The 11,608-nt window shown below is 49.0% G+C and overlaps 2 long non-coding RNA genes across 5 annotated transcripts in view; both read right to left on the reverse strand.

Annotated features, from left to right (window-relative positions):
- Window positions 1-798: 798 nt before the first annotated feature.
- Window positions 799-6,489, reverse strand: LOC112668296 (uncharacterized). The gene is made up of 3 exons (XR_003141630.3): window positions 6,330-6,489; window positions 5,483-5,629; window positions 799-1,564 (listed from the first exon to the last, which is right to left on the reverse strand). It is a non-coding gene; the product is annotated as an uncharacterized LOC112668296 (long non-coding RNA).
- Window positions 6,490-9,005: 2,516 nt separating this feature from the next.
- Window positions 9,006-11,608, reverse strand: part of LOC112668236 (uncharacterized) — a 54,700-nt gene continuing 52,097 nt past the window's right edge. For all 4 annotated transcript variants that reach the window (XR_004805020.2, XR_007408684.1, XR_007408683.1 and 1 more), the window contains 2 exons: window positions 11,077-11,141; window positions 9,006-9,267 (listed from right to left, as the gene is read on the reverse strand). This is a non-coding gene — a long non-coding RNA (uncharacterized LOC112668236). The remainder of the gene's footprint in view (window positions 9,268-11,076; window positions 11,142-11,608) is intronic.

The raw sequence follows: 11,608 nt of genomic DNA on the forward strand, positions 1-11,608 counted from the left end.
TCAATCAGCTTCCAAGAACAAGGAAGCCTTGGCCCCTGCAGCAACATGGATCAACCCAGACGGTAAAATTAGCCAGGTGCAGAAAGGGAAATACTGCGTGACCTCCCTCAAACAGACACTCTAAAAAAGTCAAACTCGTAAAAGCAGACAGTGAAGATAATGGAGAAAATAGGGAGATGTTGGTTAAAGGATGCAAACACAGCGTTTTGCAGGATGAATACGTCCTGGAGCTCTCAGGCCCAGCACAGGGACGTCGTTTCAATACTGTATATGGGAAGTGTGCTGGGACCGTGTATCTTAAATGCTCGCACCACAAAAATAAAAATAACTATGTCAGGGGGTGGATATGTTAATTAACTTGATTGTGGTCATCATTCCACAACGTATACGTGAAATACACACAATTTTTATTTCTCAACTGTACCTCAATAAAACTGAAAATATTTTTAAACGAAATATTTCTTGGAAATCAGAAGGTTCTAATATCAGAGTTATGACGTCTAGAAAGTAGGATAAAAGGCAACAAACTCACAAGAGAGTTGTCCTTCTCTTTTATTTAAAAGGAAATACTGCACTTCTCCATCTTTGGATAGATTATCACTACTACTAAAAGCCTTATATATGAATTTTTGAAAGCAGTAATGCATCTGCATTACTTCTCTGGCTTTTAAAATCCATAATAGAAACTTAAACGCCTTAGAAAAAGAACCTTACGTATATATGTCTAGGAGTAATCCTACCTAGTAATCATGAACATACTTAGAAGCTCATAATCAGATTTTATTTAGAAACGTCGCTGTTAAAAACGTCAATACTTTGATCCCCCCAGACTCCAGTTACGCTTCTGTAGCGCTGTGGTAACAGAGCAGAATATTTTGTCTTAAGTGAGTAAGCTCCTTAAAGGTAAAGAATCATTAACATTTTCAAGTGTCAAGTTGTCATCTTGCCAAATTTTATTTACAGCTAACATTTTGACGGCAGCAAGACATAGCAGATGTATACAGGAGGCCTCGCTTCCGATTGCAAACTTTCACTAATAACGTGAACTTGAACAAACCATTGTCCTTTCCTGGTCCTCAGCTGTCTTAGTGGTAAAATAAGTTGAGTCGACTTTAGGATCAAGTGGAAAATGCTTTGAAATAAAAGCACTAGAGCCTAGAACATTCTTCTCCAACTTAACGTTGAAATAATGACACTAAGTGAAACAAAAGCGAGACAATGACACTAATTTCAGGAGAAATAGGACCGCGAGATGAGGTTCCATCTAATACACAGAGGGGGCCAATTTAGTCCGTAATCTTTATTGCTAAAGACAAATGCTGAATGGTAATTTGTTCGAGTTGTGTAGCAGGTAATTTCTTGGAACAGTGAGTTTTCCTCAGTGGAATCTTTGAATTTTTTTTCTGCATGCTGAAACCTGAAATGACCTTTCATTTCCCTAATATGTAGCTCAAAAATTGGAGGACTGGATCAAGTTTCAATGCCTCTACTATTGTCACAATGGCTAAGCCAAACTCAGACCACCAGTCTTCCATCCTCTATTTGTGGGGTTCAAGAGTTAAGTCTGTTTGAAAAATTAAACATAAGAAATACATAGTTAATATATATACATCATTGTCCAGATAACAATATCTAATTCTAAAAATAAATGTTTATGTTTTCATGGCTATGCTTCACTTCATTCACAAATAAAAAAAAAAAGAAATCAGGTAAACTTGACCTATATCATTTAGAATGATAAAATAAATGGTTAGCAGACCTTGCTTCTCAAATAAGTATTAGACTTTTTATACTTTTTTGCACAACAGGATTCTGTATCCTTTTATGGTTTGAGAGGTGATGGCCAAGCACAAAGACGTGGGAGCCATATGGGGTATGTACGTCAGGAATTTCTAATAAATGTCTACATCTATAATATTTCTACCAAATATCTACATTAAATGGATCAACTCTGAAAGACGTGGCATTTTTCAATAAAATTCAGCTTTTGAGCAGTGATTTTTTTAATCTATCCTTCCAGTGAAAATGTTGCTATTAAATGAATATAACTGTACTTCTAATTCCTAAGTACTTTGAATTTCAGCCAAAATACAGCATGATTTTCATAATGTCATTGGATATGGTCATTGCCATTGTCTACAACTTGATTGCTACCATAATTCTTGGTGATTTTAGTAGCCAGGCAGCTCATTGACCTCTACTCTTTAAATAATTTTGATCTCTTCTCCTCTTAAGTAACACGGTGCCCTAAATGACATCTCCCCTTTACAATCTCAATAGTAAACATTACTCTCTTTTGTGCCCACCTCCTCCTCCACATTTCCTCATTCTCTCTGGTACCAGGTTTTCAGTATTTCTTCTACCCACTGGAACCTACAATCTTGCAATTTTGTTATCACAGCTTACTTCTCGCCATTCCTTACCCAGCCTTTGTGTCCGTGTAGGTGCAGGTGTCTGCAGAAAAACACAGAACCACGCTTACTGGTCTCACTTTAAAGTCAAGGGCACCAACCTTAAGTAGCCCCTTCATGCTGCCCAAGCCATCATATTGTATTTTCCTACCATATGTTTTTATTTTCCTAGTATTTTACAGCCTTTTCACTTTCCTCAAACCTTCAATGCCTCCACCCTCAGATTATGACCACCTTCTTTCCTTCTATCTTTGCATGGCCTCTCCATGTATGCCCTAGATCCCAATATCCTCTCCTACACAAGAGTATTGTTTCCAGGAGTTCTCCTCTCTTTAAGGGAGCATCACGTTTTCCCATCTGTATTGGCTCATCCCCCACTAGCACACTGACGTGCAGTTATATATTTCATCTTAGAAGTGACTTCCTGTTACCCCATATCACCTTCACTCTGCCCACCTTTAGAGCAAAACTCATCAAAAAATAAATTAAAAAAAAAATATATATATATATATACACTCCCTGAAGATTTTTTCCTGTTGAATGCAATCCAGTCAAGGCTTCTATTGCATCCAGTCTTGTGAAGTCCTCAGTGATCATCTCCTCATTCTCAGACTTCCCCTTAACTTAATGTATCCATAGCATTTGAACCAGTTAATCACCCAGATTCCTTGTCTAAACCCTTTCTTCAGTTGGTCTCCATGCATTTTGTCTTGATTTCAGTCTCTCTGCTTTGCTTCTCTTAACATTCTCTTAACATTGGAATGCTCAGTACTTGGACTCCTCTCAATCTTCACTCATACCCTAGGTGATAGCTTCAGTTACAATCTCCTCTATCTGCTCACTGCTCTCAATTTAATAATCAGCCCAGAGTTCTTGCCTGATCTCAAGACTCAAATATCCAACGACTTACTCAACATCCACTGAAATGTCTAATAAGCACATGCCCAAAGCTCTGGATTATTTTACTCCTAAATCTGTTTCTTTGGCAGGATTTTCCATCTCATCATCTCTATCATTCCAGTTGCTCAACTTCAAGAGTTAGAATCATCCTTGTTTCCTCTGTTTCTCACATTTCACACATCCAAGTCACCAATACATTCTGTTGGCTTTATCATCCAAATACATCCAGGAACTAACACCTTCTCATTATTTCACTATTACGACCTAGTCCAAGCCCTCACCCATCTCGCTCACCTGGCTCCATTAACTTCTGAACTGCTCTCTCTTCTTCTCTACTTGACCTCTTTAAAGTTTTTCTCAATGCAATAGCCGGGCAATTCATTTTATAACATAAGTTATATAATATTATTTCTCTGCTCAAAACCCTCTCATAACTTCCTACATCATTTGGAGTGAAATCTAAAGCCTTTACGATGGCCTAGAAGTCCTACAAGATTTTGCACCATCTCTCCACTCTCCCCCTTCCAAGACCTTTGTAATACCATCTGCTACCACTCTTCCCTTTTCCCAATCAAGCCACTTGGGTCCCTCTGCTTGTTTATGGACATGCCAAGTATGCCCATACTTCAGAGTCTCTGCTTTCTGTGTTGTCTCTTCAGTGAGGACTTTCCTGACCATCGTATACAAAATAACAATACAGCCTCCCCACCCCCAGAAGCTCCAGCCCCCTCCCATACTCACTTTTCTTCATAGTACTAATCATTTGGCGTACGACATATTTATTTTTCTATTGTGCCATTCCTCACTAAATATAGGCTCCATGAGTGAAAGAATATTTTTTTGCTTATTTGTTCATTCACTTATTTCAAAACCTAAATAATGCCTGGGTATATAGTAGTAGCTCAATAAATATTTGTTGAGTAAAGAAACCATTTTTACATAATTCAAAACGGAATTTTGATCCAAAGGGAGTTTGTCATTATTTAAAAGCACAAAATCTCAAAGCATTAGAACTGGAAAGAACATAAGGACCACCCTCCAAAAATAAAATATTTCCATTGTCTTCTCCGGAATCCTTATGGGCAATGGGATCATGAGTCAGGACTAGGAAAATGTAAATGCTCAGTTACCCTATCCCAGCCCCAACCAAAGCAGCCCTATTTTGTTGTTGTCATTGTTTTCTATTTTAAGCTTCAACATAACGGTTTACTAAATATTTTACTAAATATTTTAAAGTTCTGAAACCTAAAAACTAGAACTTCAGATCTGGTGTAAATCTTCAGTCACAAAGAAAGATTGCATCCTGGAAAATGAAGTGAGTTAATCCAGGTCAAATCACAAGAACTTCAGAAAACCAGGGCTGGAACTCCTGGCTCCTCAATCCTGTCCTCATGTCTGCCCTCCTCCAGGCCAAGATTTCTCCATGGAGAGCTGTTCCTCAATGGGCATAATGCGTGAATGTGTTGCCCTTCCAAAAGATCCAATTATTATTTCAGATTTAATTATCACAGTCTCGGTTTCTTACAAAATTTTTTAGATTTAAAATTCAATAATTGCTCTTTCAGATTGCTGAAAATAATACACATATGTTTGAGCTTTTCATGATTTCTCATAAAAACTAACCTGTGTTCACATTGCTAAAGCAGGGCAGGAGACTGGATTGCAGTTTGCCACATTTAAGTATTTCCTTAAATAGATTATGGAATCTAAATTTTCTGCACCCTATTTCTCAATTTCTCTTCAACGCATCCATGGATAGACTCTTCAGCACACAACCCACAAAGTTAAATTGGTTTGTGATTGGAACAAATGAAAAAGAAAACGTATGACCCGTGTGTATTCCACCAAGCTGACACGATGCATGTGTTTCTCTGCCGGGTTTAGATTAACCGCTGATTTGATGCACCAACTGGCCCATTTCTCATAAATGGGTTTTCTTCTATTCAGTGTTTGGTAAGCTCCTTGTCAACAAGATAACTCCCTAGGCTGAATAAAAGCCCCCTTAGACCCTGACAGCCTTGGAGGATTATTTGCTAGGCAGTGATTTTAGGGACCTCTGACAACTTCATTTTGATATTTTCCAAGAAAAAAAATATGACTAAAACCCCTAAACACTTAAGCATTTCCAATTTTAAAGGCTTAATGCTCAGAAAAAAAAATGGGAATCCTACCAGGATTTTTGATGGCTACTTAAAAGATGGGATATCTAATCCATTCCTTCATTTATTGCAAAGAAAGCAAATTCAAGGCAGCAGTAATTCACTCGATCAAAAGAAGTTTTCAGCCCCAAGGGCTCTTTGTGGTTCTCAGGATTGGTTCTGTGCAAAAAATAAAAAAATAATAAAAAACAAAAATAGAACAAGTGCAAAGAATTATCCCAGCATGGGCTTCACCTATCATCTACATTTCCAAGATCTTATTTGTTGGTGGTTGAACCTTGAAAACCCCATAGCGGCTCCTGTTTACAGCTTGAGTTGTAGTCCATAAAATATCATTTACAACACAATAGAATGTATTGCTTCCATACTTTATACAGTCAGTAATCCTTGTGTACTTAAAATTATCTGATAGATAAATTCAGTAAAATTTATAGTATAAAATTATTATATATATAAATTATATACACTGAGACCTTAAAATCTCCCTCAGTCACTAATTAGCAGTTTGGTTTTGATGTTGGCCCCGTAGAGATCTGAAGACAAGGTGCTCAGGGTGCTTAGGGTGCTCAGGGCGCCAGCACACCAATGGGCTCCTAATCGTTTCCCCAGCAAAGGCTGTCGGTGCATCAGCCGGAGGGGCCCAGGCCGCAAGGCCTCACACTAACCCGGGCCAAGCCAAACCCCAGGGAGACACAGACTTCCCTCAAAGTCTTTTCTTCCTAAAATGAAGCTGAAAACCTCTGCTCCCCACCAGGGACTGAACCTGTGGCTGAGCGACGGCGTGGAAGTGGATGGAAGTGGATGGAGAGGACCGGAGACTCGCTGGCCCGGGGTCAAGCCTCCCAAGGGGATGACTCACCTGCGATGACTTCCACGGGACATGAGGGGGTCGTCGGGCCCCCGGGGCTGGGAGAAGCACATGCAGCCACTCCGCTAAGGCCCCGTGGCCTTCAAAGCTTCTAGCACCTTCAGGGCCGCTGGGACTCTTCCGGGAGTGTGGGCAGGCAGGTGACAGGTGAGCAGGTGACAGGTGAGCCACGGCCCCCAGTGTCCGGGCCCGCCAGCTGTGACCTCGGGTTGGCAGGTGCAGCCACATCGCGCCCCAGCCTGGCCTTGGGCCTGCGGCACATTGTCTCCCTGTCCTTCCCCTGTGTCCACAGAGGGAGAAAGAGAAGGAAGGGGGGAGGGACGGAGGGATGGACAGAGGGAGGGAGGGAGGGAAGGGAGGGAGGAGAGAGAAAGGGGGAGGGATGAGAGAGAGGAGGGAGAGAGAGGGGGAGGGAAGGACGGAGGGAGGGACAGAGGGAGGGAGAGAGGGGGAGGGGGAGGGAGAGAGGGAGGAGAGGAGAGAGAGGGGGGAGGGAGGGAGAGAGGAGTGAGAGAGAGTGGGAGGGAAGAAGGAAGGGATGGAGGGAGGGAGGGAGGGAGGGAGGAAGGAAGGAAGGAACAGGAACAGTGGGGGAGAGAGGAGGGGGAGAGGGAGGGAGAGAGGAGGGGGGAGGGAGGAGGAAGGAAGGAAGGAACAGAGGGGAGAGAGGAGGGGGGAAGGAGGAGGGGAGAGAGAGGAGGGGGGAGGGAGGAAGGAAGGAAGGAACAGAGGGGGAGAGAGGAGGGGGGAAGGAGGAGGGGAGAGAGAGGAGGGAGGGGGGAGGGAGGGAGGGAGGAAGGAACAGGGGGAGAGAGGAGGGGGGGAGGAGGAGGGGGGGAGAGAGGAGGGGGGAGGAGGAGGGGGAGAGAGGAGGGGGGAGAGAGGAGGGAGGGAGGGGAGGGAGGAAGGAATAGGGGGAGAGCGGAGGGGGGAGGAGGAGGGGGGAGGGAGGGAGGAGGAGGGGGAGGACGGGAGGAAGGAACAGGGGGAGAGGAGGAGGGGGGGAGAGAGGAGGGGGAAAGGGAGGAGGGAAGGAAGAGAGAAAGGATGGGGAGGGAGGGGGAGGAGGAAAGAGGGGAGAGAGGAGGGGGAGGGAAGGAGAGAGGAGGGGGGAGGGAGGGGGAGAGAGGAGGGAGGGAGGAGGGAGGAGCGGAGGGGACGGAAGGAGGGAGGGAGGGAGGGAGGGAGGAGGGGGGGATGGAGAGGTTCATGATTTCCCGCGAGGCCCTGAGCTGAGGAGTGACCCCGAGCCCGCGCCCCTGCCCCGCCCGCACGTCCGGTGCGGAGGAACCCACCTGAGCCAGTCGCTTGTCCCGCGTCCTGAAATGTCATCCCCGAAGCGGACGCTCTCGAAGCAGCTACACAAGTCAGTCTCTTGCGGGGATGGGGACGGGGACGGTCGCCGAGCAGCGGCCGGGCATCGAGGAGGCCTGGAGCACCCGCGCCCCGCTGCCGCGCACCTGCCCGCGGCCTCCACCTGCACGTCGGACCCGGGGGTCAGCTGGGCCGGGGCCTCAGGCTGCGCCCCTGGGAGCCCCCAGCGTGGCCGCGGCGCCACGGACGGGGACCGGGTCAGGCCCCAGCACCCGGCACAGAGGGGCACCGCACCCCCCGGCCCCCACGGGGACCCCAGCAGCGTCCAGTGGAGAGCACCCCGACGCCCCCTCCACCAGGACGGACTGCAGCACCGTCGCGGGTGCTCGGGTTCCCTGTCCTGCCGGGGGTGTCACTTGCCCCCCTCCCCCACCAAGGCGCTCGGGGGGGCCGGCTCCAGCCCACCCCCACCCCCCCACCCGCCCCCCGTCACCCAGTGTGGCCAGCTGCCTGCCCGACCCGGGAGCCAGCCCAGCGGCGGAGTTCAGTGCGGGGCAGAAAGGCCCCGGGCAGCCCCGCGGCTCGCAGGGGGCAGGTGCGCAGGGTGTTTGGGGGGTGCTGGGAGCCTGGCGCCCAGTGCCCGGAACACCCACCCCCACCCCACCCCCCGTCCCCGGGCGAAGCTCAGAGGAAATCGGCAGGGACGCCAGCACCAAGGAGACGGACAAAGCTCCAGCCGCTGACCCTAAGGGAACTCCGACCTATGAAGTTCCTAAAGAATTAAAAACAAAGGGGCACCTTGCTGGGCTCAGGGTGTGGAACACGCGAGCCTTGGTCTCTCCGAGTGGTGAGTTTGAGCCCCCGTATCGGAGGTAGGGATTACTTAAAATACTAAAATCTTAAAGAAAAAAAAAAAAATGAGAGAGAGAGAGAAGTACAAATGGAACTCGCGTGGGCTCCAGCAACCCCACTTCTGAGTGTGCCACCGCGGGTGTGAATCCCTGGGGCGCCGGCCCACCGCACGCACCCTGCCCCGGGGCTCCCCGGCCGAGGCAGGGAAGTGCCCCCTGGGCTCCAGCAGCAGACCCTGAGACAGAGAATGTACGAGCGTTATCCGGCCTTTATAAAGGGGGGGCGTCCTGCCGGTTGGGACCCCACAAATAAAGCTGGAGGACAGCGTGCGCACTGGGTAAGCCAGGGCCAGAACTGCACGTTCCCACCCTTAGGAGACCGTGAAAGGATGGAGGTCCTAAGGGGGACAGTGGGACGGTGGTTACCAGGGCGATGGGAGGAAGCCCTGCAAGGTCGTGAGCCTCGGGGTCCCCCCTGGGCCCTGGGACTGAGCCCCCCCACCCCCCGTCCGCCGTCAGGGAACCACGTACAGCAAGCGTCCCCGTTGTCCCACTGGTGTGGGGGTGCCGGCCTCTGCCCCCGCCGCTGGGGCCTCTCCCAATCTTCCAGGTGGCCACAGTGCACCGCAGGCTTCCAGAGAACTCCCTCGACGGCGATGAGATTCCGAGGCTCAAGATGCAAACTGGTGAGGGTGCCAGGGAGTCCTAGGCAGGTGCAGGTAGCCCAGAGCTGCTGTGGCGACACGGAAGGGACCGAAGAACACCTGTTGCAACAGCGTATTAGGTACCCATTAGGTGGCAAAGGACAAATAATCCCCAAATCAGGGGCTTAATACAATAAAAAGTTTATTTCTCACTTAAAATTCACTGGGTGAGGTGAGTTGCTGGGGCAGAGTGGAAGAGCAGCGCCTGCCTGCTCCTTGTCTGTACCAGGAAACCCCCAACGGGGGGAGGGGGGAGAGGGAAGAGCACCTCGTGGGGACGATGCACTGAGGGTGACGCTGCATGGCCCAGCCACAGCCAAAGTGCTTTTGGGGCCACGGTGCACCTGCGTACCCTGCAGGAAGGGACCACAGGGAGGGACCGTGGGTGCCAGCTGGCGAGTCTGCCATGGGTGCCAAGGGGGGGCGGAACGCAGCACACGGTGCTCAGGGAAGGCTGAAGGGCACAGGTGACCCCCGAATGTAGAGGTAGGGGGACGGAGGGGGGGTAACCATGTCAATGGAACTGGCTTGAGAGAAGCCCAGATACTGGGTTAAGCTTCGTTCTGGCCAGTCTGGGGGGGGGGGGGTGTAGCTGAGATTAACACCTCAACATTGCCCCCCCCCACCCCAGGAGGGGACATCCCCATTGAGAAGGCCTGAACAGAACACACACACACACACACACACACACACACACGCGCGCGCGTGGAATTGCAGAGAATTTGCTCTGTGTGCAGGTCTCTAAGCTGGGACAGGAGTTTCCTCCTGCTTTGGGACCTGGGCTGGAATTGGCACCACTAGTTCTGCGGGTCCTCAGGCCTCTGGAGCCGGAGAAGAACCTACCCCAGCTTCCCTCGGTCTGCAGCTCCCTCCCTGCAGCCCCTGGGACCTGTCGCCCCCATGGTCCCTAAGCCAACTGCTCACAGTAACTCCTACACGTAGGTGGCCCGTGGGGTCTGCTCCTCTGGGGCCCAGGCTGATGGCGGAGAGCAGAACGTTGTCATTGGCCGGAGGACTGAAAGCATCCCTGGGGTGGGACAGGTGGGTCCGGGCCCCGGGACAACAGAGCAGGACCCAGGCAGAGGCAGAGAACCCGGGTACACTGTCCTGGCGGAGCCCGAAGAGGGCACGGCCAAGGCAGACAGGACCCCACGGGGGACCCCGGCGCTGACACCCCTGCCTCTACCCAAAGGAGGAAAGGACGGGCTAGAGGGCCTCCATTAGTGCAGAGAAACACGGGGGTCAGCACACCACTTGGCAAACGGAAAGAAGGACGCTTCGAAAGGGCAAAGAGATTTTCTGCTTCCTACAGTTGACCCTCGGACATCTCAGGGGTTCGGTTGGCCGACACCCTCCACAGCTCAAAATCCACGTGTACCTTTTTTCTGCTTTCTTTTTCCGGTAGGCTCCACGCCCAGTGTGGAGCTGGAGTCATGACCCAAGGGTGAGAGCCGCGTGCTCTACCCACTGAGCCAGCCAGGGCCTCCCAAAATCCACGTCCCACTTGAATCACCTTACTGATAACATAAACAGTCAATTAAGGCATAATTTGTATGTTGATTACATTATACGCCTTATTCGACAGCACAGTGAGCCCGTCGTGTTAGAGGTGAAGCGCCTGCGTCCTGTGAGCTCCCGAGGAAAGATGATGAACAGCCCCGCGGGCCTGGAGCCAGGGGGACCTGAGGTCAGCGTTACTGCAGGTTAAGGAATCAGGTGGTTTGCACGTGAGCTCCTAGCGTGATTATGACAAATAGTATGTGCTCAAAGGAAAACGTGGCTCCCTTCTTTTCCCTCTCAACAACAAATCAAGCAGAAAGCACACATTTGTCCGAGAACAACAGAAAAAAAAAACAAAAAAAAACGCACCAGTTGAAGCTCTGATGCCAGAGATCTGCTTGATATTGCCAATTTTCTTTGTGAACAGTTGTGCCCTATGAAGGTAAGAGCCAACAAATTTTCAGATTCTTAAGCCAATAAACTCAACCTCCGAGTGAGCCAGCCCAGGTCCTGCTGGTATCCACTCCCTGGGTTGGAGAAATGTGCAAAAAGATAATACTGAGCCCAGTGTTCATACGGAAAAACATTATCAATTTATAATGACTTCATAATAAAAATGAGCAAGAAAATACTAATGTATTGAAATCATGGACTATTTTTTTTTCCTTCCGGGGGAGGGTGAGGAAGGGACAGAGGGAGAGAGAGAATCCTAAGCTGAGTCTGCCCTGTGTGTAGGGCTCCGGTCCCCACTCGGGCTGGATCCCTTAACCCCGAGATCATGACCTTGAGCTGAAACCAAGAGTCAGACACTAGCCTATGAGCCCCCCAGGAGCACCAACTATTCACTTTTTAATGAAGTGTTTGTCTCTTAACAAAAACTTTGATTTCACAATTAGATACA

The sequence above is a fragment of the Canis lupus genome, chromosome 36, assembly GCF_003254725.2.
Source record: "Canis lupus dingo isolate Sandy chromosome 36, ASM325472v2, whole genome shotgun sequence".
In the NCBI taxonomy this organism is placed as follows: Eukaryota; Metazoa; Chordata; class Mammalia; order Carnivora; family Canidae; genus Canis; species Canis lupus.